A 4,948-nucleotide genomic window follows, 5' to 3' on the forward strand; every position below is an offset into this window, starting at 1 on the left:
GGGGGGGGGGGGGCAAGGAGCGCAGCGTGTGCCCGCAGGTGGAGTCTCGAGGGGCCACAGGGGACCACCCCTCCAGGGGAGGAGGGGGAGAATTCTCGGATGCGCCAGCAGGAGGGGGGCCAAAAGGGGGTCCCGGCGGCGAGGGCGCGCTCGGCTGGGCGTGGGAGGCGGCTGGCGGACAGACGGCGTTCTGAGATTCCCCCCAGGACGGAGGGCGGGCGGGCGGGCGCAGGGGAGGCACCATGCTCTGGCCCACGGTCGGAGGAGCGCGCCGGAGTTGCGCGGGCGTGAGCGCCGGTCTCCAGGTCGCGCGAATTCGGCGCCGGCCGACGAAGGGCCCGGCCAGCACTACGTGAATGTGGGGCCAGCGCGAGGGAGGACGGGGCGCCGGCGGCGCTGTGCAATTTCCCCCCCCCGAGGTCCAGCACCTCGGTAGGGGGCGCGGCCGGCGGGCGAAGGGCGAACTTGGCCTCGGTCGGCCGAAGCACCGGCGTCCATTCGGGCCGACGTCGGAATAATTGCGTTCCGGCGCGCCAATCGAGGCCGGCCGCCGGCCCCACAAGTGTGTCCGCCCCCTGGTCCCCGGGGCTGGGGGGGGGGGCGGGGGCGGGGAGAGTCCCTCGCGGATCCGGGGGGCCTTCAGTTCGGGATGCCGCTCGACGGCTAGTGTGTCTCCCGGCACCGGCGGTGGTCGCGCCCGGGCCCGGGGTGGCGGGGGACCTGGTGGGCCTCTGGCGGTATGTCTCCCTCTCGCAGGCCGGGGAGGAGGGCGGCGGGGGGACCGGCTCCTCGGGGGCCTGCTCCCCGGGTGACGGTGACGGGCGAATTACCCACGACCAAAGCGGCCGCGGCATGATGAATGTCCCCAGACGAAGGGGGTGAAACAGGGCGCCGGCCGGCGCCGGCTCACACGCATCGGCCGCCGGGTGGAGATTGTCCACACGGCGAGGTGCATCGGGGGTGCGGGGGGAGGGGGGGGAGCACCGCCGGCCGCCTCACAAGGGGGGCGGCAGATGGGGCGACGGACATGCAAGACGGGCCGGCCGGGCCCGTCCCCCCTTGACTTGCCCGGGCGCTGCCACACTCCGCTGAGCGCCGTTCCCCCCCACCCCCCCCCCCCCCCCCGCTCGGGGCCCCCTTCCCCGGCCCGGCCGCCCGGAGTCAGGCAGGAAGGTGTGGAAGGCGGCCCCGCCGGGCAGTTGAAGCGGGCCCAGTGAAACGTCCTCCACCAAGAATGCCCGGACCGCCGGGGCGGGGGGGGGGGATCGCGCGCGAGTTTCAGATTTAAATTGACGGCTCGATGGTGCCATCTCCTCTCAGTTGATACGGGCTTGCGGGTGCATTTCCCTCCCCCCGTCCCCCCTCCCCCGGTGCATCTCCGCCGCCGTTCCGTGCGTCCTCGGCGCGGGAGCCGGCAAGTTCCATTGCGCGCCGGTGGGCGGACCCCGGCGCCGCGGGCGAGTGCATGGGACGCGGTGTCGGGCGCCACGCGCGCGTACGCGCGCACGCGCGCCATCTCCGCCCTGCGCTGTCTCTCGCTCTCTCTCTCCCCCTCTGGCGCCGCCTTCGGTGCTGACGGCGTTGCCGGCCCGCTCCCCCCCTGCCCCGGCCCTGCCCAGCGCCTCGTCGCGTCCAGGGGGGGGGGCGGGGGCGTAAGCCGACCGCCTCCTCCCCCGGGCACCATCATCGGGGGGAGCCCGCGTCGCATCCCTCCGCCCCGGCGCACCCCCCCACATCCCGGTTGGCCCCGCTTCCCGGCCCCGCACCCCTCTCGCCCACATACACACACACATACACATCGGCGACCTCGCAGCCCCTGCCGCCGGACACACACACACACACACGGGAGCACGGAGCACCGGCCGAGCGCCGGCCGCCGGAGGAGGCCCCGACCGGCCGCGGTCGGCGAAGTCAGCGCTTGCCCCATTCAGCACAGCGAGTTTGAGGTTGGATACACATTTTCAGGCGACCCGGTCCGTTGGAACAGGTGGATCTCCCCCCAATATGCGAAAACGACCCCCCTCCCCGGGCACGCGCGGCGCCCGGCGTCCGGACAAATGAACCCGATCCCACAGGCTGCTCCCAGGGATGTCCCCCGAACCCCCGATACTCCGGGCGCAATGTACTCGAGGCCGGCGCCCTGCCCCGGCAAATAGCCCCTGAAATCGCCCGGCGCCCCCGCCCCCCGTGTGAGAGAGGCCAAGGGACAGAGGGAGCGAGCGGGCCGGAGAGGCAGGGAGGCAGCGGGCGGGCGGGCGGGCGGGCGGGCGGGCGGGCGGGCGGGCGGCGAGGGCGCCTGCCGTGACCGGCGGTCAAGGGCCACGCTGGGCCATGCGAGCCCGTGGCTGTGCACAGCCGGGCAGGCGGAGCCCGGTGGCCTCGTGGGTGGGGGCCAATGGCCCGGGACGCATGGACGGGGGCCGGGAGGATGGACCTGGCCCGGCGCGCCCGGCCTCCCCTCGGCTGGAGTCCTCCTCCGGCAGAGAGGCTATGGTGCTATTTTGTGCCTCGGGCGGGTGTGTGCCATCGCCGGCGTATTGGCAGGAGCGACCGGGGGGGGGGGGCTGCCCGGGGCCGAGCTCCCCGCCGCCTCGCGCTGGCCCTCCTCGGGGCTGCCGGCGGCCCATGCCCCGGAGGCCGGCGGCGGCCGGGAGCCAGCGCGCCGGGCAGGCTCCTTCGTGCGCTCACTCTTCTCGTGTATCACGCCCGAGCACACGTCTGCGCAGCTGTGGGTGCGCGCGCGCGCGCGGATGCGCGGGCCGATGCCAACATGCAGCCTCCCAATTCTGGGGAGGCTGGCCGTGGTGAGGGCGGCGGCGGCGGCGGCGGCGAGGGCCGCCGCGGCCGGCCGCCATCATATGAGACCTCCTCTTCGGAGGGGGCGCGAGGAGGGGGGAGGGACAGGCTGCGGCCGAGCCGAACCGAACCGGAGGGCCCGGTGCGCGCCAGCCAACAGCCGCAGGCCAGTGTGCAAGGGGCCGGGCGCCGGTGTGGTGTGGGATATGTGCGGTGCTGCGCCGTGTTGTGATATGTTGCGCTCCGTTGGTGGCTGGGTTGTGCTCGGGTGGCGATAGGGCCCGGGGCAATCGGCCGGCACCCGGGGGATGGAATATCGCGGTGTGCCCCGGAGCAAACACACGCTCACGGGCCGGCGCATCGCCCGGTGCCAGGCCATCCACTCTCGGCGAGGCGTACCACGCGCCAGGCAGCCTGGATGCGAGAGAGAGAGAGAGAGAGAAGCCCGGAAGAAACAAAGGGCCACAGAAACAAGCATCCGCGACAAGGTGCGGATGGCTGGCCGCCTGCGGCGGCCCACCACAAATATGGCGGGCATTTTTATTCCCCGACAATAATGGCGCCCGCGCAACAAGGACATAGCGCCGGTCCCGGCGGGGCCACCGCCCTCACGGCGTCTCCTGGCTGACCGGCGTGGGCGGCCGAGACTCCCGCGCGTGGCTCCCCCCGGCCGGCTCCTCTTCTTCGCCCCTCGCGGCCGGGCGCCCCCTTCGGCCGGCCGACCGCGCGAGGCCCGGTCTCCGGGTCCCGCAATCCGAACACCCCTGTGCGTGTGCGCGTGTTATGCTCGGCAACACCTGCCCCGCTGGGCGCGGTGGCTTACTCATCGTGCGCCCCGAGGCCCGGCCACAAGTAGCCCCAACCTCCGGCTTGGTGTCCAGTTCCCGCTGGCTTTTCTCAGGCCCCTTGCGCCGAGGGGGCACACACGCGCGCGGGGGGGGAGGTCCGGATGGCCCGCTGTCGGTTGAGCTCTCGGCGGCGCCGGCCGGTGCGGCCGCAGGAGCCGGGCCATCCCCGGCCACGGACCGAGGCGGGCCGAGCGGGCCAGATCCGCCGGAGTCCGAGCGTGCACATGGACGCCCCGCCCGGGCGCGCCGGGCCTTCGCGGCGGTCTCCGCCCCCCCCCCCCCCCCCCCCGCCGACAAGTCGGACGAGGGAGAGCTCGGGCGCGCCCGATCTGGCGCCCGCCGCCCGCCGCTCTCGACCCCACTCCCCCGCCCCTGGGCCCGGCCCGGCTCCCGCCCCCCGGCGCAGGGGGTACACACCGAGGCTGCGGGGCGCGACTTGCCGCACCCAAGGGGGTCACTATGCAGCCTATCCCCCCCCTGAAACACCTGCTCGCACTGCCCCCTTCATCCCCCCCCCCCCCCGCGCCCCCCCCGCGCCGCGGCCCAGTGGCCTCCGGCATGCCTGCACCGAAGGGCCTTCGGGCAAAGGGCCGGCCGGTGATGCCGCGCGGCAGCGGCAGCCACAGTACCGCCCCTCGCATCTGCTCGCGCCCGGTCGCCGAGATCCGGCCCCGGTCGGCAGGCATCCCGCGCACGGGCAGAAGTGAGGTGCCCCTGGCGGGACCTGCCGCGGTCCAGGCACACTTCGGCCGTGTACCACGTACGCGCGCGCGCGCACACACACACACACACACACACACACACACACACCTGTGTACGAGCGCGTGCCGGCGCGGCCGGCCGGGCCGCCGACCGGCTAGTTCGCTCGCGCCCGGGCTGCCATTACCAAGCCCACCCGGGCCTCAGGCCGGGGAACAACAGCCCGGGAGTTGGGGGCCGGTCATTGGCCGCGGGGTGTCCTCGTTTGCTGGCCACCGCCACGGAGATGGGTGCTAATTCCTGCCCGCACGCGCCGGCTAGGATGGACGTGTCCGGCTCACACGCCCCCTCTGGTCCCCCCCCCCCCCCCCTCCGGCCTCCGTGTGCGCCCAGTCCGCCCCTTGGCCAGGCTCGGTCGCCAGATTGCCCTGGAAACGCCCCTGTATCTACGAGCTGGAATGAGGCTGGAGACCGGCGCGCAAGCATGCTTCCCATACTCCCAGGTCCAGGCGCCCGGGCCCCATAGCCCAATCTGACCTCCGCGGTGATCCCCCCTCGGCCTGGGGCGGTTCGTCGTCCGTCGCCGGCTGGCTCCCCCCCCCCCC

This window comes from Fonticula alba, assembly GCF_000388065.1.
Source record: "Fonticula alba strain ATCC 38817 unplaced genomic scaffold supercont2.4, whole genome shotgun sequence".
NCBI classification, from domain to species: domain Eukaryota; order Rotosphaerida; family Fonticulaceae; genus Fonticula; species Fonticula alba.